This window comes from Globicephala melas, unplaced genomic scaffold (genome assembly GCF_963455315.2).
Source record: "Globicephala melas unplaced genomic scaffold, mGloMel1.2 SCAFFOLD_417, whole genome shotgun sequence".
In the NCBI taxonomy this organism is placed as follows: Eukaryota; Metazoa; Chordata; class Mammalia; order Artiodactyla; family Delphinidae; genus Globicephala; species Globicephala melas.
This window is the reverse complement of record NW_027207586.1, coordinates 133489-152944: the sequence shown is the minus strand read 5'-3', so window position 1 is coordinate 152944 and position 19456 is coordinate 133489. Positions and strand designations below refer to the sequence as shown.

The 19456-nt window shown below is 67.8% G+C and overlaps 9 non-coding genes across 9 annotated transcripts; all 9 read left to right on the top strand.

Moving 5' to 3' along the window:
- The first annotated feature begins 374 nt into the window (after nt 1-374).
- LOC132596009 (5S ribosomal RNA) lies at nt 375-493 on the top strand. Its single transcript, XR_009562115.1, has one exon. It is a non-coding gene; the product is annotated as a 5S ribosomal RNA (ribosomal RNA).
- Nucleotides 494-1425: 932 nt separating this feature from the next.
- LOC132596008 (5S ribosomal RNA) lies at nt 1426-1544 on the top strand. Its single transcript, XR_009562114.1, has one exon. It is a non-coding gene; the product is annotated as a 5S ribosomal RNA (ribosomal RNA).
- A 2696-nt stretch (nt 1545-4240) lies between these two features.
- LOC132596007 (5S ribosomal RNA) lies at nt 4241-4359 on the top strand. Its single transcript, XR_009562113.1, has one exon. It is a non-coding gene; the product is annotated as a 5S ribosomal RNA (ribosomal RNA).
- A 2695-nt stretch (nt 4360-7054) lies between these two features.
- LOC132596005 (5S ribosomal RNA) lies at nt 7055-7173 on the top strand. The gene has a single exon (XR_009562111.1). It is a non-coding gene; the product is annotated as a 5S ribosomal RNA (ribosomal RNA).
- Nucleotides 7174-9868: 2695 nt separating this feature from the next.
- On the top strand, nt 9869-9987 carry LOC132596004 (5S ribosomal RNA). The gene has a single exon (XR_009562110.1). It is a non-coding gene; the product is annotated as a 5S ribosomal RNA (ribosomal RNA).
- A 931-nt stretch (nt 9988-10918) lies between these two features.
- Nucleotides 10919-11037, top strand: LOC132596003 (5S ribosomal RNA). Its single transcript, XR_009562109.1, has one exon. It is a non-coding gene; the product is annotated as a 5S ribosomal RNA (ribosomal RNA).
- Nucleotides 11038-11969: 932 nt separating this feature from the next.
- Nucleotides 11970-12088, top strand: LOC132596002 (5S ribosomal RNA). Its single transcript, XR_009562108.1, has one exon. It is a non-coding gene; the product is annotated as a 5S ribosomal RNA (ribosomal RNA).
- A 2696-nt stretch (nt 12089-14784) lies between these two features.
- LOC132596001 (5S ribosomal RNA) lies at nt 14785-14903 on the top strand. The gene has a single exon (XR_009562107.1). It is a non-coding gene; the product is annotated as a 5S ribosomal RNA (ribosomal RNA).
- A 2695-nt stretch (nt 14904-17598) lies between these two features.
- Nucleotides 17599-17717, top strand: LOC132596000 (5S ribosomal RNA). Its single transcript, XR_009562106.1, has one exon. It is a non-coding gene; the product is annotated as a 5S ribosomal RNA (ribosomal RNA).
- The last annotated feature ends 1739 nt before the right edge of the window (nt 17718-19456 follow it).

Genomic DNA, 19456 nt, shown 5'->3' with positions numbered 1-19456 from the left:
GCCAGCTGCTGTCGGGCAGGAGGGCCGGCCCGGGCTGCGGCCGGGCTGCGCCTAGGGCCGCGTGGGCGGGCAGGGCCGATGCCCAAGGGACCGCGGGCCCCGGGCCCTGAAGCCTCCGGGGCCACGTCCCTGTGAGCGACGTGCGGGATCTTGGGCGGGGCGCCAAGCGCCGAAGGGTTTGCTGGGTCACGGCCGCCCTGGGCTGGGAGGTGGTCGCCAAACCCTCCGCCGCCGCCCGATACCCGAGACCTCCGTTGCCCCTGCCTGGGCGGGCGAGGGGGCCCTGCCGGGGCGGGCCGGCCGCCAGGCTGGCGTTAAGGCGCCAGCGCCAGCGAAACTGGGCCTCAAGAGGCCGCCCGCGGCCCCCCGCCCCCGTCTACGGCCATACCACCCTGAACGCGCCCGATCTCGTCTGATCTCGGAAGCTAAGCAGGGTCGGGCCTGGTTAGTACTTGGATGGGAGACCGCCTGGGAATACCGGGTGCTGTAGGCTTTTTGCCTCCCGCTCCGCCCGCCTTCTCCTTTACTCGCCCGCGGCGGGGGCCGCCGGCTCCGCCCCCGCCGGGCCCCGCTGCAGGCCCCACCTCCTCAGGCCCCTCCCACCACGGCGCGCGCCGGCGGGGTCGCTCCCCGCCGGCCCGGCCGGCCAGGCGGCCAGAAGGCGGCCCTGGAAGGCAGGCGCACCCCAGACGCTCCCGGGGTGGCTGGCCCGGACCCAGACTCCGCCGCGGGCCCAGTTGCCGTCCTTTCGGCCCGCGAGCCCCTCGACCTGCACCTGGCCGCCCCCACCGGCGCCCAGCCCCGGCGCCGCCACCTGTGTGCCGGTGTGTCCCTCCACAGCTCCCTCCGACAAAAGCCCCCCCCCACCCCGCCCCTCTGGCGTGTCACCGCGGCCGGGTGCGGGAGCGGGATCGAGGGCAGGGGCCGCTTCCCCGGGCCTGCCGGCCACCAGGGGCGGGGTCCTGAGCTCGGCGGGGGGTGTGGGGGCAAGGGTGGCCTTGCCGGGGCTGAGGGGCCGTGGCGACTCAATGGTGGCTCCCAGTGGCTTCGGGCCAGCTGCTGTCGGGCAGGAGGGCCGGCCCGGGCTGCGGCCGGGCTGCGCCTAGGGCCGCGTGGGCGGGCAGGGCCGATGCCCAAGGGACCGCGGGCCCCGGGCCCTGAAGCCTCCGGGGCCACGTCCCTGTGAGCGACGTGCGGGATCTTGGGCGGGGCGCCAAGCGCCGAAGGGTTTGCTGGGTCACGGCCGCCCTGGGCTGGGAGGTGGTCGCCAAACCCTCCGCCGCCGCCCGATACCCGAGACCTCCGTTGCCCCTGCCTGGGCGGGCGAGGGGGCCCTGCCGGGGCGGGCCGGCCGCCAGGCTGGCGTTAAGGCGCCAGCGCCAGCGAAACTGGGCCTCAAGAGGCCGCCCGCGGCGCCCCGCCCCCGTCTACGGCCATACCACCCTGAACGCGCCCGATCTCGTCTGATCTCGGAAGCTAAGCAGGGTCGGGCCTGGTTAGTACTTGGATGGGAGACCGCCTGGGAATACCGGGTGCTGTAGGCTTTTTGCCTCCCGCTCCGCCCGCCTTCTCCTTTACTCGCCCGCGGCGGGGGGGCCGCCGGCTCCGCCCCCGCCGAGCCCCGCTGCAGGCAGTAGTCAAGGTGGGTTTACCTGCCCGAGCAGGAAGCTTGGGCGATGGCAGAAGTGGGAAGAAACTCTTGAGCACAGGTTCTTGGGATCCACGGAGCAGCGCATGCACATGCGATGGGTGCCTACACAGCTGGCTTGCTTGTCTGTGGGGAAAGGCGAGATGGGTCAGGGCCTGGGTTCCTGAGGGGCTGAGAATCAAGGCAGGGATAGAAGAAAGGGGACAGGCCCACATCCCCTGAACCCACGCCGGCGCCCACTCACCTTTGTGGAAAATACGATTGAAAAGTGCCCGCAAGAATCTCTTCAGATGCCTCCAGAGTTGAGGGAAGAAGGGGAGGGGGGAGGCCGGGAGCAGGGTGAGCCCTGAAATCCAACCCTTGTCCCGGTCACACCCCAGCAGCCCTCCCACCTCAGCCCCTTCAAGACCCCAGGGCTCCCCCAACCGCGCTGCACAGATCCTGCCCTGACCGTAGTCACCATGTTGATCCCCACGTTGAGCAAGATGAAGCTGACCGGGATCAGAAGAATTGAGTATCCTTGCTCCTGGCATTTCCTGGGGATGGGGCCAGTGAACGGCTCGGCTCGGTAGTAGTTTCGCTCACCCATGGCCGTTGGTCCCAGGACTGCCTGGGCCCTCTGCCCTCCAGTTTTAACTGGGAGCCAGACTGGGTCATAATGGGGCAGGTGGTGAGGTCACAGTGAGGGAGGGGGATGAAAAGGAGGGCCCAGAGTGGCATTCCCTGGTAACCAGGGTCAGGTAAGCTGAGCCTGGACAGTCAAACAGGGCCTGGTGGCCGGCATACATCCCCTCGAGCGGTCATTCATTCGCTCACCGCCCGCTGACTCACTTGTTCAAATGACACATTGCGTCTCTTGGCCCCTCTTGAGACTAGGAAGACCTTGGCCTCAGAGGCCTGCTGAAGGCCTGGCTGGAGTCCAGAGCCTCAGCCTTCTTCATGCCCTTCACTGGGCCTGGAGCTGGACCTGCCCAGATGTGGAACCTCCCAGTTTGGAAGCAACTTCTTGTATGAGGCTCTCTGTGGACAGGGACAGCTGAGACGCAGAGGAGGTGCCCAGAGACCAGGGGTTTGGAGTCTGCAGCTGCAGATGTACTTAGTGCATGGTATAGGACCAGGAGGGGCCTGCTGGCAGAACTGTGGCCACTAAACCAAAGGGACCCTCAGGCCAAGAAGGGGACACTGGCTTCTTATTGCAGGAAGCCAAGCGCAGGGACCCAGGCTGGCAGAAGGAGTGGCGCTTCCAAGCCACAGACCACCAATGTTTCCTGGACTCTGGCGCTCTTTATTCCTCTCTCCATGCCCTGCCGCCCCCTGCCCCTGCCCCCACTTGCTGCTGGTAAGTTCATTTTCCCAGTCTGGCTCCCGTGCAGAGAGGGCCTGGAGGCCGAGGTGGAAGGTAGCAGCGAGTTGGCCCGCGCTTGGCCCTCCTGCGGTTGCCGCTTCAGCACCAGACTGTCATACACCTGGTAGTTGGCATTGCCTCCCGGGTTCCGGCTGAGTGGCATGAAGGTGGGCGGGGGTGGAGGGTGCTCGGTAGCCTGGACGTCGGGCAGGAGGTGAGAGGGGCGGAGGAGCAGCGCTGAGCTGGGAGCCGGGGCCCGCTGGTCCGAGGCCTCGGCCAGTACCGGGAGGGAGGCGGAGGTGGCCACAGGGCGCCGCAAGGGCAGGATCTCAGCCCATTCGGCCGCCGGGTGCCGCACCTCGTGGGGATCGCGGGAGTAATCCAAGTGTCCCGTGGAGGGATGCAGGCTGCGGTTGGACTCGCTGTGAGCACAGCTGGGGAGGCTACGTCTGTGGGCCGGTGGGGTGTCGCACTACCAGGCGTCGGGCCGGTAGACCCGAGGCACCAGAGCGGATGGAGGCTCAGAGCCCTCCAGACCCAGACTCCGCCGCGGGCCCAGTTGCCGTCCTTTCGGCCCGCGAGCCCCTCGACCTGCACCTGGCCGCCCCCACCGGCGCCCAGCCCCGGCGCCGCCACCTGTGTGCCGGTGTGTCCCTCCACAGCTCCCTCCGACAAAAGCCCCCCCCCACCCCGCCCCTCTGGCGTGTCACCGCGGCCGGGTGCGGGAGCGGGATCGAGGGCAGGGGCCGCTTCCCCGGGCCTGCCGGCCACCAGGGGCGGGGTCCTGAGCTCGGCGGGGGGTGTGGGGGCAAGGGTGGCCTTGCCGGGGCTGAGGGGCCGTGGCGACTCAATGGTGGCTCCCAGTGGCTTCGGGCCAGCTGCTGTCGGGCAGGAGGGCCGGCCCGGGCTGCGGCCGGGCTGCGCCTAGGGCCGCGTGGGCGGGCAGGGCCGATGCCCAAGGGACCGCGGGCCCCGGGCCCTGAAGCCTCCGGGGCCACGTCCCTGTGAGCGACGTGCGGGATCTTGGGCGGGGCGCCAAGCGCCGAAGGGTTTGCTGGGTCACGGCCGCCCTGGGCTGGGAGGTGGTCGCCAAACCCTCCGCCGCCGCCCGATACCCGAGACCTCCGTTGCCCCTGCCTGGGCGGGCGAGGGGGCCCTGCCGGGGCGGGCCGGCCGCCAGGCTGGCGTTAAGGCGCCAGCGCCAGCGAAACTGGGCCTCAAGAGGCCGCCCGCGGCCCCCCGCCCCCGTCTACGGCCATACCACCCTGAACGCGCCCGATCTCGTCTGATCTCGGAAGCTAAGCAGGGTCGGGCCTGGTTAGTACTTGGATGGGAGACCGCCTGGGAATACCGGGTGCTGTAGGCTTTTTGCCTCCCGCTCCGCCCGCCTTCTCCTTTACTCGCCCGCGGCGGGGGGGCCGCCGGCTCCGCCCCCGCCGAGCCCCGCTGCAGGCAGTAGTCAAGGTGGTTTACCTGCCCGAGCAGGAAGCTTGGGCGATGGCAGAAGTGGGAAGAAACTCTTGAGCACAGGTTCTTGGGATCCACGGAGCAGCGCATGCACATGCGATGGGTGCCTACACAGCTGGCTTGCTTGTCTGTGGGGAAAGGCGAGATGGGTCAGGGCCTGGGTTCCTGAGGGGCTGAGAATCAAGGCAGGGATAGAAGAAAGGGGACAGGCCCACATCCCCTGAACCCACGCCGGCGCCCACTCACCTTTGTGGAAAATACGATTGAAAAGTGCCCGCAAGAATCTCTTCAGATGCCTCCAGAGTTGAGGGAAGAAGGGGAGGGTGGAGGCCGGGAGCAGGGTGAGCCCTGAAATCCAACCCTTGTCCCGGTCACACCCCAGCAGCCCTCCCACCTCAGCCCCTTCAAGACCCCAGGGCTCCCCCAACCGCGCTGCACAGATCCTGCCCTGACCGTAGTCACCATGTTGATCCCCACGTTGAGCAAGATGAAGCTGACCGGGATCAGAAGAATTGAGTATCCTTGCTCCTGGCATTTCCTGGGGATGGGGCCAGTGAACGGCTCGGCTCGGTAGTAGTTTCGCTCACCCATGGCCGTTGGTCCCAGGACTGCCTGGGCCCTCTGCCCTCCAGTTTTAACTGGGAGCCAGACTGGGTCATAATGGGGCAGGTGGTGAGGTCACAGTGAGGGAGGGGGATGAAAAGGAGGGCCCAGAGTGGCATTCCCTGGTAACCAGGGTCAGGTAAGCTGAGCCTGGACAGTCAAACAGGGCCCGGTGGCCGGCATACATCCCCTCGAGCGGTCATTCATTCGCTCACCGCCCGCTGACTCACTTGTTCAAATGACACATTGCGTCTCTTGGCCCCTCTTGAGACTAGGAAGACCTTGGCCTCAGAGGCCTGCTGAAGGCCTGGCTGGAGTCCAGAGCCTCAGCCTTCTTCATGCCCTTCACTGGGCCTGGAGCTGGACCTGCCCAGATGTGGAACCTCCCAGTTTGGAAGCAACTTCTTGTATGAGGCTCTCTGTGGACAGGGACAGCTGAGACGCAGAGGAGGTGCCCAGAGACCAGGGGTTTGGAGTCTGCAGCTGCAGATGTACTTAGTGCATGGTATAGGACCAGGAGGGGCCTGCTGGCAGAACTGTGGCCACTAAACCAAAGGGACCCTCAGGCCAAGAAGGGGACACTGGCTTCTTATTGCAGGAAGCCAAGCGCCGGGACCCAGGCTGGCAGAAGGAGTGGCGCTTCCAAGCCACAGACCACCAATGTTTCCTGGACTCTGGCGCTCTTTATTCCTCTCTCCATGCCCTGCCGCCCCCTGCCCCTGCCCCCACTTGCTGCTGGTAAGTTCATTTTCCCAGTCTGGCTCCCGTGCAGAGAGGGCCTGGAGGCCGAGGTGGAAGGTAGCAGCGAGTTGGCCCGCGCTTGGCCCTCCTGCGGTTGCCGCTTCAGCACCAGACTGTCATACACCTGGTAGTTGGCATTGCCTCCCGGGTTCCGGCTGAGTGGCATGAAGGTGGGCGGGGGTGGAGGGTGCTCGGTAGCCTGGACGTCGGGCAGGAGGTGAGAGGGGCGGAGGAGCAGCGCTGAGCTGGGAGCCGGGGCCCGCTGGTCCGAGGCCTCGGCCAGTACCGTGAGGGAGGCGGAGGTGGCCACAGGGCGCCGCAAGGGCAGGATCTCAGCCCATTCGGCCGCCGGGTGCCGCACCTCGTGGGGATCGCGGGAGTAATCCAAGTGTCCCGTGGAGGGATGCAGGCTGCGGTTGGACTCGCTGTGAGCACAGCTGGGGAGGCTACGTCTGTGGGCCGGTGGGGTGTCGCGCTACCAGGCGTCGGGCCGGTAGACCCGAGGCACCAGAGCGGATGGAGGCTCAGAGCCCTCCAGACCCAGACTCCGCCGCGGGCCCAGTTGCCGTCCTTTCGGCCCGCGAGCCCCTCGACCTGCACCTGGCCGCCCCCACCGGCGCCCAGCCCCGGCGCCGCCACCTGTGTGCCGGTGTGTCCCTCCACAGCTCCCTCCGACAAAAGCCCCCCCCCACCCCGCCCCTCTGGCGTGTCACCGCGGCCGGGTGCGGGAGCGGGATCGAGGGCAGGGGCCGCTTCCCCGGACCTGCCGGCCACCAGGGGCGGGGTCCTGAGCTCGGCGGGGGGTGTGGGGGCAAGGGTGGCCTTGCCGGGGCTGAGGGGCCGTGGCGACTCAATGGTGGCTCCCAGTGGCTTCGGGCCAGCTGCTGTCGGGCAGGAGGGCCGGCCCGGGCTGCGGCCGGGCTGCGCCTAGGGCCGCGTGGGCGGGCAGGGCCGATGCCCAAGGGACCGCGGGCCCCGGGCCCTGAAGCCTCCGGGGCCACGTCCCTGTGAGCGACGTGCGGGATCTTGGGCGGGGCGCCAAGCGCCGAAGGGTTTGCTGGGTCACGGCCGCCCTGGGCTGGGAGGTGGTCGCCAAACCCTCCGCCGCCGCCCGATACCCGAAACCTCCGTTGCCCCTGCCTGGGCGGGCGAGGGGGCCCTGCCGGGGCGGGCCGGCCGCCAGGCTGGCGTTAAGGCGCCAGCGCCAGCGAAACTGGGCCTCAAGAGGCCGCCCGCGGCCCCCCGCCCCCGTCTACGGCCATACCACCCTGAACGCGCCCGATCTCGTCTGATCTCGGAAGCTAAGCAGGGTCGGGCCTGGTTAGTACTTGGATGGGAGACCGCCTGGGAATACCGGGTGCTGTAGGCTTTTTGCCTCCCGCTCCGCCCGCCTTCTCCTTTACTCGCCCGCGGCGGGGGGGCCGCCGGCTCCGCCCCCGCCGAGCCCCGCTGCAGGCAGTAGTCAAGGTGGTTTACCTGCCCGAGCAGGAAGCTTGGGCGATGGCAGAAGTGGGAAGAAACTCTTGAGCACAGGTTCTTGGGATCCACGGAGCAGCGCATGCACATGCGATGGGTGCCTACACAGCTGGCTTGCTTGTCTGTGGGGAAAGGCGAGATGGGTCAGGGCCTGGGTTCCTGAGGGGCTGAGAATCAAGGCAGGGATAGAAGAAAGGGGACAGGCCCACATCCCCTGAACCCACGCCGGCGCCCACTCACCTTTGTGGAAAATACGATTGAAAAATGCCCGCAAGAATCTCTTCAGATGCCTCCAGAGTTGAGGGAAGAAGGGGAGGGGGGAGGCCGGGAGCAGGGTGAGCCCTGAAATCCAACCCTTGTCCCGGTCACACCCCAGCAGCCCTCCCACCTCAGCCCCTTCAAGACCCCAGGGCTCCCCCAACCGCGCTGCACAGATCCTGCCCTGACCGTAGTCACCATGTTGATCCCCACGTTGAGCAAGATGAAGCTGACCGGGATCAGAAGAATTGAGTATCCTTGCTCCTGGCATTTCCTGGGGATGGGGCCAGTGAACGGCTCGGCTCGGTAGTAGTTTCGCTCACCCATGGCCGTTGGTCCCAGGACTGCCTGGGCCCTCTGCCCTCCAGTTTTAACTGGGAGCCAGACTGGGTCATAATGGGGCAGGTGGTGAGGTCACAGTGAGGGAGGGGGATGAAAAGGAGGGCCCAGAGTGGCATTCCCTGGTAACCAGGGTCAGGTAAGCTGAGCCTGGACAGTCAAACAGGGCCCGGTGGCCGGCATACATCCCCTCGAGCGGTCATTCATTCGCTCACCGCCCGCTGACTCACTTGTTCAAATGACACATTGCGTCTCTTGGCCCCTCTTGAGACTAGGAAGACCTTGGCCTCAGAGGCCTGCTGAAGGCCTGGCTGGAGTCCAGAGCCTCAGCCTTCTTCATGCCCTTCACTGGGCCTGGAGCTGGACCTGCCCAGATGTGGAACCTCCCAGTTTGGAAGCAACTTCTTGTATGAGGCTCTCTGTGGACAGGGACAGCTGAGACACAGAGGAGGTGCCCAGAGACCAGGGGTTTGGAGTCTGCAGCTGCAGATGTACTTAGTGCATGGTATAGGACCAGGAGGGGCCTGCTGGCAGAACTGTGGCCACTAAACCAAAGGGACCCTCAGGCCAAGAAGGGGACACTGGCTTCTTATTGCAGGAAGCCAAGCGCAGGGACCCAGGCTGGCAGAAGGAGTGGCGCTTCCAAGCCACAGACCACCAATGTTTCCTGGACTCTGGCGCTCTTTATTCCTCTCTCCATGCCCTGCCGCCCCCTGCCCCTGCCCCCACTTGCTGCTGGTAAGTTCATTTTCCCAGTCTGGCTCCCGTGCAGAGAGGGCCTGGAGGCCGAGGTGGAAGGTAGCAGCGAGTTGGCCCGCGCTTGGCCCTCCTGCGGTTGCCGCTTCAGCACCAGACTGTCATACACCTGGTAGTTGGCATTGCCTCCCGGGTTCCGGCTGAGTGGCATGAAGGTGGGCGGGGGTGGAGGGTGCTCGGTAGCCTGGACGTCGGGCAGGAGGTGAGAGGGGCGGAGGAGCAGCGCTGAGCTGGGAGCCGGGGCCCGCTGGTCCGAGGCCTCGGCCAGTACCGTGAGGGAGGCGGAGGTGGCCACAGGGCGCCGCAAGGGCAGGATCTCAGCCCATTCGGCCGCCGGGTGCCGCACCTCGTGGGGATCGCGGGAGTAATCCAAGTGTCCCGTGGAGGGATGCAGGCTGCGGTTGGACTCGCTGTGAGCACAGCTGGGGAGGCTACGTCTGTGGGCCGGTGGGGTGTCGCGCTACCAGGCGTCGGGCCGGTAGACCCGAGGCACCAGAGCGGATGGAGGCTCAGAGCCCTCCAGACCCAGACTCCGCCGCGGGCCCAGTTGCCGTCCTTTCGGCCCGCGAGCCCCTCGACCTGCACCTGGCCGCCCCCACCGGCGCCCAGCCCCGGCGCCGCCACCTGTGTGCCGGTGTGTCCCTCCACAGCTCCCTCCGACAAAAGCCCCCCCCCACCCCGCCCCTCTGGCGTGTCACCGCGGCCGGGTGCGGGAGCGGGATCGAGGGCAGGGGCCGCTTCCCCGGACCTGCCGGCCACCAGGGGCGGGGTCCTGAGCTCGGCGGGGGGTGTGGGGGCAAGGGTGGCCTTGCCGGGGCTGAGGGGCCGTGGCGACTCAATGGTGGCTCCCGGTGGCTTCGGGCCAGCTGCTGTCGGGCAGGAGGGCCGGCCCGGGCTGCGGCCGGGCTGCGCCTAGGGCCGCGTGGGCGGGCAGGGCCGATGCCCAAGGGACCGCGGGCCCCGGGCCCTGAAGCCTCCGGGGCCACGTCCCTGTGAGCGACGTGCGGGATCTTGGGCGGGGCGCCAAGCGCCGAAGGGTTTGCTGGGTCACGGCCGCCCTGGGCTGGGAGGTGGTCGCCAAACCCTCCGCCGCCGCCCGATACCCGAGACCTCCGTTGCCCCTGCCTGGGCGGGCGAGGGGGCCCTGCCGGGGCGGGCCGGCCGCCAGGCTGGCGTTAAGGCGCCAGCGCCAGCGAAACTGGGCCTCAAGAGGCCGCCCGCGGCCCCCCGCCCCCGTCTACGGCCATACCACCCTGAACGCGCCCGATCTCGTCTGATCTCGGAAGCTAAGCAGGGTCGGGCCTGGTTAGTACTTGGATGGGAGACCGCCTGGGAATACCGGGTGCTGTAGGCTTTTTGCCTCCCGCTCCGCCCGCCTTCTCCTTTACTCGCCCGCGGCGGGGGCCGCCGGCTCCGCCCCCGCCGGGCCCCGCTGCAGGCCCCACCTCCTCAGGCCCCTCCCACCACGGCGCGCGCCGGCGGGGTCGCTCCCCGCCGGCCCGGCCGGCCAGGCGGCCAGAAGGCGGCCCTGGAAGGCAGGCGCACCCCAGACGCTCCCGGGGTGGCTGGCCCGGACCCAGACTCCGCCGCGGGCCCAGTTGCCGTCCTTTCGGCCCGCGAGCCCCTCGACCTGCACCTGGCCGCCCCCACCGGCGCCCAGCCCCGGCGCCGCCACCTGTGTGCCGGTGTGTCCCTCCACAGCTCCCTCCGACAAAAGCCCCCCCCACCCCGCCCCTCTGGCGTGTCACCGCGGCCGGGTGCGGGAGCGGGATCGAGGGCAGGGGCCGCTTCCCCGGGCCTGCCGGCCACCAGGGGCGGGGTCCTGAGCTCGGCGGGGGGTGTGGGGGCAAGGGTGGCCTTGCCGGGGCTGAGGGGCCGTGGCGACTCAATGGTGGCTCCCAGTGGCTTCGGGCCAGCTGCTGTCGGGCAGGAGGGCCGGCCCGGGCTGCGGCCGGGCTGCGCCTAGGGCCGCGTGGGCGGGCAGGGCCGATGCCCAAGGGACCGCGGGCCCCGGGCCCTGAAGCCTCCGGGGCCACGTCTCTGTGAGCGACGTGCGGGATCTTGGGCGGGGCGCCAAGCGCCGAAGGGTTTGCTGGGTCACGGCCGCCCTGGGCTGGGAGGTGGTCGCCAAACCCTCCGCCGCCGCCCGATACCCGAGACCTCCGTTGCCCCTGCCTGGGCGGGCGAGGGGGCCCTGCCGGGGCGGGCCGGCCGCCAGGCTGGCGTTAAGGCGCCAGCGCCAGCGAAACTGGGCCTCAAGAGGCCGCCCGCGGCCCCCCGCCCCCGTCTACGGCCATACCACCCTGAACGCGCCCGATCTCGTCTGATCTCGGAAGCTAAGCAGGGTCGGGCCTGGTTAGTACTTGGATGGGAGACCGCCTGGGAATACCGGGTGCTGTAGGCTTTTTGCCTCCCGCTCCGCCCGCCTTCTCCTTTACTCGCCCGCGGCGGGGGCCGCCGGCTCCGCCCCCGCCGGGCCCCGCTGCAGGCCCCACCTCCTCAGGCCCCTCCCACCACGGCGCGCGCCGGCGGGGTCGCTCCCCGCCGGCCCAGCCGGCCAGGCGGCCAGAAGGCGGCCCTGGAAGGCAGGCGCACCCCAGACGCTCCCGGGGTGGCTGGCCCGGACCCAGACTCCGCCGCGGGCCCAGTTGCCGTCCTTTCGGCCCGCGAGCCCCTCGACCTGCACCTGGCCGCCCCCACCGGCGCCCAGCCCCGGCGCCGCCACCTGTGTGCCGGTGTGTCCCTCCACAGCTCCCTCCGACAAAAGCCCCCCCCCACCCCGCCCCTCTGGCGTGTCACCGCGGCCGGGTGCGGGAGCGGGATCGAGGGCAGGGGCCGCTTCCCCGGGCCTGCCGGCCACCAGGGGCGGGGTCCTGAGCTCGGCGGGGGGTGTGGGGGCAAGGGTGGCCTTGCCGGGGCTGAGGGGCCGTGGCGACTCAATGGTGGCTCCCAGTGGCTTCGGGCCAGCTGCTGTCGGGCAGGAGGGCCGGCCCGGGCTGCGGCCGGGCTGCGCCTAGGGCCGCGTGGGCGGGCAGGGCCGATGCCCAAGGGACCGCGGGCCCCGGGCCCTGAAGCCTCCGGGGCCACGTCCCTGTGAGCGACGTGCGGGATCTTGGGCGGGGCGCCAAGCGCCGAAGGGTTTGCTGGGTCACGGCCGCCCTGGGCTGGGAGGTGGTCGCCAAACCCTCCGCCGCCGCCCGATACCCGAGACCTCCGTTGCCCCTGCCTGGGCGGGCGAGGGGGCCCTGCCGGGGCGGGCCGGCCGCCAGGCTGGCGTTAAGGCGCCAGCGCCAGCGAAACTGGGCCTCAAGAGGCCGCCCGCGGCGCCCCGCCCCCGTCTACGGCCATACCACCCTGAACGCGCCCGATCTCGTCTGATCTCGGAAGCTAAGCAGGGTCGGGCCTGGTTAGTACTTGGATGGGAGACCGCCTGGGAATACCGGGTGCTGTAGGCTTTTTGCCTCCCGCTCCGCCCGCCTTCTCCTTTACTCGCCCGCGGCGGGGGGGCCGCCGGCTCCGCCCCCGCCGAGCCCCGCTGCAGGCAGTAGTCAAGTTGGGTTTACCTGCCCGAGCAGGAAGCTTGGGCGATGGCAGAAGTGGGAAGAAACTCTTGAGCACAGGTTCTTGGGATCCACGGAGCAGCGCATGCACATGCGATGGGTGCCTACACAGCTGGCTTGCTTGTCTGTGGGGAAAGGCGAGATGGGTCAGGGCCTGGGTTCCTGAGGGGCTGAGAATCAAGGCAGGGATAGAAGAAAGGGGACAGGCCCACATCCCCTGAACCCACGCCGGCGCCCACTCACCTTTGTGGAAAATACGATTGAAAAGTGCCCGCAAGAATCTCTTCAGATGCCTCCAGAGTTGAGGGAAGAAGGGGAGGGGGGAGGCCGGGAGCAGGGTGAGCCCTGAAATCCAACCCTTGTCCCGGTCACACCCCAGCAGCCCTCCCACCTCAGCCCCTTCAAGACCCCAGGGCTCCCCCAACCGCGCTGCACAGATCCTGCCCTGACCGTAGTCACCATGTTGATCCCCACGTTGAGCAAGATGAAGCTGACCGGGATCAGAAGAATTGAGTATCCTTGCTCCTGGCATTTCCTGGGGATGGGGCCAGTGAACGGCTCGGCTCGGTAGTAGTTTCGCTCACCCATGGCCGTTGGTCCCAGGACTGCCTGGGCCCTCTGCCCTCCAGTTTTAACTGGGAGCCAGACTGGGTCATAATGGGGCAGGTGGTGAGGTCACAGTGAGGGAGGGGGATGAAAAGGAGGGCCCAGAGTGGCATTCCCTGGTAACCAGGGTCAGGTAAGCTGAGCCTGGACAGTCAAACAGGGCCTGGTGGCCGGCATACATCCCCTCGAGCGGTCATTCATTCGCTCACCGCCCGCTGACTCACTTGTTCAAATGACACATTGCGTCTCTTGGCCCCTCTTGAGACTAGGAAGACCTTGGCCTCAGAGGCCTGCTGAAGGCCTGGCTGGAGTCCAGAGCCTCAGCCTTCTTCATGCCCTTCACTGGGCCTGGAGCTGGACCTGCCCAGATGTGGAACCTCCCAGTTTGGAAGCAACTTCTTGTATGAGGCTCTCTGTGGACAGGGACAGCTGAGACGCAGAGGAGGTGCCCAGAGACCAGGGGTTTGGAGTCTGCAGCTGCAGATGTACTTAGTGCATGGTATAGGACCAGGAGGGGCCTGCTGGCAGAACTGTGGCCACTAAACCAAAGGGACCCTCAGGCCAAGAAGGGGACACTGGCTTCTTATTGCAGGAAGCCAAGCGCAGGGACCCAGGCTGGCAGAAGGAGTGGCGCTTCCAAGCCACAGACCACCAATGTTTCCTGGACTCTGGCGCTCTTTATTCCTCTCTCCATGCCCTGCCGCCCCCTGCCCCTGCCCCCACTTGCTGCTGGTAAGTTCATTTTCCCAGTCTGGCTCCCGTGCAGAGAGGGCCTGGAGGCCGAGGTGGAAGGTAGCAGCGAGTTGGCCCGCGCTTGGCCCTCCTGCGGTTGCCGCTTCAGCACCAGACTGTCATACACCTGGTAGTTGGCATTGCCTCCCGGGTTCCGGCTGAGTGGCATGAAGGTGGGCGGGGGTGGAGGGTGCTCGGTAGCCTGGACGTCGGGCAGGAGGTGAGAGGGGCGGAGGAGCAGCGCTGAGCTGGGAGCCGGGGCCCGCTGGTCCGAGGCCTCGGCCAGTACCGTGAGGGAGGCGGAGGTGGCCACAGGGCGCCGCAAGGGCAGGATCTCAGCCCATTCGGCCGCCGGGTGCCGCACCTCGTGGGGATCGCGGGAGTAATCCAAGTGTCCCGTGGAGGGATGCAGGCTGCGGTTGGACTCGCTGTGAGCACAGCTGGGGAGGCTACGTCTGTGGGCCGGTGGGGTGTCGCACTACCAGGCGTCGGGCCGGTAGACCCGAGGCACCAGAGCGGATGGAGGCTCAGAGCCCTCCAGACCCAGACTCCGCCGCGGGCCCAGTTGCCGTCCTTTCGGCCCGCGAGCCCCTCGACCTGCACCTGGCCGCCCCCACCGGCGCCCAGCCCCGGCGCCGCCACCTGTGTGCCGGTGTGTCCCTCCACAGCTCCCTCCGACAAAAGCCCCCCCCCACCCCGCCCCTCTGGCGTGTCACCGCGGCCGGGTGCGGGAGCGGGATCGAGGGCAGGGGCCGCTTCCCCGGGCCTGCCGGCCACCAGGGGCGGGGTCCTGAGCTCGGCGGGGGGTGTGGGGGCAAGGGTGGCCTTGCCGGGGCTGAGGGGCCGTGGCGACTCAATGGTGGCTCCCAGTGGCTTCGGGCCAGCTGCTGTCGGGCAGGAGGGCCGGCCCGGGCTGCGGCCGGGCTGCGCCTAGGGCCGCGTGGGCGGGCAGGGCCGATGCCCAAGGGACCGCGGGCCCCGGGCCCTGAAGCCTCCGGGGCCACGTCCCTGTGAGCGACGTGCGGGATCTTGGGCGGGGCGCCAAGCGCCGAAGGGTTTGCTGGGTCACGGCCGCCCTGGGCTGGGAGGTGGTCGCCAAACCCTCCGCCGCCGCCCGATACCCGAGACCTCCGTTGCCCCTGCCTGGGCGGGCGAGGGGGCCCTGCCGGGGCGGGCCGGCCGCCAGGCTGGCGTTAAGGCGCCAGCGCCAGCGAAACTGGGCCTCAAGAGGCCGCCCGCGGCCCCCCGCCCCCGTCTACGGCCATACCACCCTGAACGCGCCCGATCTCGTCTGATCTCGGAAGCTAAGCAGGGTCGGGCCTGGTTAGTACTTGGATGGGAGACCGCCTGGGAATACCGGGTGCTGTAGGCTTTTTGCCTCCCGCTCCGCCCGCCTTCTCCTTTACTCGCCCGCGGCGGGGGGGCCGCCGGCTCCGCCCCCGCCGAGCCCCGCTGCAGGCAGTAGTCAAGGTGGTTTACCTGCCCGAGCAGGAAGCTTGGGCGATGGCAGAAGTGGGAAGAAACTCTTGAGCACAGGTTCTTGGGATCCACGGAGCAGCGCATGCACATGCGATGGGTGCCTACACAGCTGGCTTGCTTGTCTGTGGGGAAAGGCGAGATGGGTCAGGGCCTGGGTTCCTGAGGGGCTGAGAATCAAGGCAGGGATAGAAGAAAGGGGACAGGCCCACATCCCCTGAACCCACGCCGGCGCCCACTCACCTTTGTGGAAAATACGATTGAAAAGTGCCCGCAAGAATCTCTTCAGATGCCTCCAGAGTTGAGGGAAGAAGGGGAGGGTGGAGGCCGGGAGCAGGGTGAGCCCTGAAATCCAACCCTTGTCCCGGTCACACCCCAGCAGCCCTCCCACCTCAGCCCCTTCAAGACCCCAGGGCTCCCCCAACCGCGCTGCACAGATCCTGCCCTGACCGTAGTCACCATGTTGATCCCCACGTTGAGCAAGATGAAGCTGACCGGGATCAGAAGAATTGAGTATCCTTGCTCCTGGCATTTCCTGGGGATGGGGCCAGTGAACGGCTCGGCTCGGTAGTAGTTTCGCTCACCCATGGCCGTTGGTCCCAGGACTGCCTGGGCCCTCTGCCCTCCAGTTTTAACTGGGAGCCAGACTGGGTCATAATGGGGCAGGTGGTGAGGTCACAGTGAGGGAGGGGGATGAAAAGGAGGGCCCAGAGTGGCATTCCCTGGTAACCAGGGTCAGGTAAGCTGAGCCTGGACAGTCAAACAGGGCCCGGTGGCCGGCATACATCCCCTCGAGCGGTCATTCATTCGCTCACCGCCCGCTGACTCACTTGTTCAAATGACACATTGCGTCTCTTGGCCCCTCTTGAGACTAGGAAGACCTTGGCCTCAGAGGCCTGCTGAAGGCCTGGCTGGAGTCCAGAGCCTCAGCCTTCTTCATGCCCTTCACTGGGCCTGGAGCTGGACCTGCCCAGATGTGGAACCTCCCAGTTTGGAAGCAACTTCTTGTATGAGGCTCTCTGTGGACAGGGACAGCTGAGACGCAGAGGAGGTGCCCAGAGACCAGGGGTTTGGAGTCTGCAGCTGCAGATGTACTTAGTGCATGGTATAGGACCAGGAGGGGCCTGCTGGCAGAACTGTGGCCACTAAACCAAAGGGACCCTCAGGCCAAGAAGGGGACACTGGCTTCTTATTGCAGGAAGCCAAGCGCCGGGACCCAGGCTGGCAGAAGGAGTGGCGCTTCCAAGCCACAGACCACCAATGTTTCCTGGACTCTGGCGCTCTTTATTCCTCTCTCCATGCCCTGCCGCCCCCTGCCCCTGCCCCCACTTGCTGCTGGTAAGTTCATTTTCCCAGTCTGGCTCCCGTGCAGAGAGGGCCTGGAGGCCGAGGTGGAAGGTAGCAGCGAGTTGGCCCGCGCTTGGCCCTCCTGCGGTTGCCGCTTCAGCACCAGACTGTCATACACCTGGTAGTTGGCATTGCCTCCCGGGTTCCGGCTGAGTGGCATGAAGGTGGGCGGGGGTGGAGGGTGCTCGGTAGCCTGGACGTCGGGCAGGAGGTGAGAGGGGCGGAGGAGCAGCGCTGAGCTGGGAGCCGGGGCCCGCTGGTCCGAGGCCTCGGCCAGTACCGTGAGGGAGGCGGAGGTGGCCACAGGGCGCCGCAAGGGCAGGATCTCAGCCCATTCGGCCGCCGGGTGCCGCACCTCGTGGGGATCGCGGGAGTAATCCAAGTGTCCCGTGGAGGGATGCAGGCTGCGGTTGGACTCGCTGTGAGCACAGCTGGGGAGGCTACGTCTGTGGGCCGGTGGGGTGTCGCGCTACCAGGCGTCGGGCCGGTAGACCCGAGGCACCAGAGCGGATGGAGGCTCAGAGCCCTCCAGACCCAGACTCCGCCGCGGGCCCAGTTGCCGTCCTTTCGGCCCGCGAGCCCCTCGACCTGCACCTGGCCGCCCCCACCGGCGCCCAGCCCCGGCGCCGCCACCTGTGTGCCGGTGTGTCCCTCCACAGCTCCCTCCGACAAAAGCCCCCCCCCACCCCGCCCCTCTGGCGTGTCACCGCGGCCGGGTGCGGGAGCGGGATCGAGGGCAGGGGCCGCTTCCCCGGACCTGCCGGCCACCAGGGGCGGGGTCCTGAGCTCGGCGGGGGGTGTGGGGGCAAGGGTGGCCTTGCCGGGGCTGAGGGGCCGTGGCGACTCAATGGTGGCTCCCAGTGGCTTCGGGCCAGCTGCTGTCGGGCAGGAGGGCCGGCCCGGGCTGCGGCCGGGCTGCGCCTAGGGCCGCGTGGGCGGGCAGGGCCGATGCCCAAGGGACCGCGGGCCCCGGGCCCTGAAGCCTCCGGGGCCACGTCCCTGTGAGCGACGTGCGGGATCTTGGGCGGGGCGCCAAGCGCCGAAGGGTTTGCTGGGTCACGGCCGCCCTGGGCTGGGAGGTGGTCGCCAAACCCTCCGCCGCCGCCCGATACCCGAAACCTCCGTTGCCCCTGCCTGGGCGGGCGAGGGGGCCCTGCCGGGGCGGGCCGGCCGCCAGGCTGGCGTTAAGGCGCCAGCGCCAGCGAAACTGGGCCTCAAGAGGCCGCCCGCGGCCCCCCGCCCCCGTCTACGGCCATACCACCCTGAACGCGCCCGATCTCGTCTGATCTCGGAAGCTAAGCAGGGTCGGGCCTGGTTAGTACTTGGATGGGAGACCGCCTGGGAATACCGGGTGCTGTAGGCTTTTTGCCTCCCGCTCCGCCCGCCTTCTCCTTTACTCGCCCGCGGCGGGGGGGCCGCCGGCTCCGCCCCCGCCGAGCCCCGCTGCAGGCAGTAGTCAAGGTGGTTTACCTGCCCGAGCAGGAAGCTTGGGCGATGGCAGAAGTGGGAAGAAACTCTTGAGCACAGGTTCTTGGGATCCACGGAGCAGCGCATGCACATGCGATGGGTGCCTACACAGCTGGCTTGCTTGTCTGTGGGGAAAGGCGAGATGGGTCAGGGCCTGGGTTCCTGAGGGGCTGAGAATCAAGGCAGGGATAGAAGAAAGGGGACAGGCCCACATCCCCTGAACCCACGCCGGCGCCCACTCACCTTTGTGGAAAATACGATTGAAAAATGCCCGCAAGAATCTCTTCAGATGCCTCCAGAGTTGAGGGAAGAAGGGGAGGGGGGAGGCCGGGAGCAGGGTGAGCCCTGAAATCCAACCCTTGTCCCGGTCACACCCCAGCAGCCCTCCCACCTCAGCCCCTTCAAGACCCCAGGGCTCCCCCAACCGCGCTGCACAGATCCTGCCCTGACCGTAGTCACCATGTTGATCCCCACGTTGAGCAAGATGAAGCTGACCGGGATCAGAAGAATTGAGTATCCTTGCTCCTGGCATTTCCTGGGGATGGGGCCAGTGAACGGCTCGGCTCGGTAGTAGTTTCGCTCACCCATGGCCGTTGGTCCCAGGACTGCCTGGGCCCTCTGCCCTCCAGTTTTAACTGGGAGCCAGACTGGGTCATAATGGGGCAGGTGGTGAGGTCACAGTGAGGGAGGGGGATGAAAAGGAGGGCCCAGAGTGGCATTCCCTGGTAACCAGGGTCAGGTAAGCTGAGCCTGGACAGTCAAACAGGGCCCGGTGGCCGGCATACATCCCCTCGAGCGGTCATTCATTCGCTCACCGCCCGCTGACTCACTTGTTCAAATGACACATTGCGTCTCTTGGCCCCTCTTGAGACTAGGAAGACCTTGGCCTCAGAGGCCTGCTGAAGGCCTGGCTGGAGTCCAGAGCCTCAGCCTTCTTCATGCCCTTCACTGGGCCTGGAGCTGGACCTGCCCAGATGTGGAACCTCCCAGTTTGGAAGCAACTTCTTGTATGAGGCTCTCTGTGGACAGGGACAGCTGAGACACAGAGGAGGTGCCCAGAGACCAGGGGTTTGGAGTCTGCAGCTGCAGATGTACTTAGTGCATGGTATAGGACCAGGAGGGGCCTGCTGGCAGAACTGTGGCCACTAAACCAAAGGGACCCTCAGGCCAAGAAGGGGACACTGGCTTCTTATTGCAGGAAGCCAAGCGCAGGGACCCAGGCTGGCAGAAGGAGTGGCGCTTCCAAGCCACAGACCACCAATGTTTCCTGGACTCTGGCGCTCTTTATTCCTCTCTCCATGCCCTGCCGCCCCCTGCCCCTGCCCCCACTTGCTGCTGGTAAGTTCATTTTCCCAGTCTGGCTCCCGTGCAGAGAGGGCCTGGAGGCCGAGGTGGAAGGTAGCAGCGAGTTGGCCCGCGCTTGGCCCTCCTGCGGTTGCCGCTTCAGCACCAGACTGTCATACACCTGGTAGTTGGCATTGCCTCCCGGGTTCCGGCTGAGTGGCATGAAGGTGGGCGGGGGTGGAGGGTGCTCGGTAGCCTGGACGTCGGGCAGGAGGTGAGAGGGGCGGAGGAGCAGCGCTGAGCTGGGAGCCGGGGCCCGCTGGTCCGAGGCCTCGGCCAGTACCGTGAGGG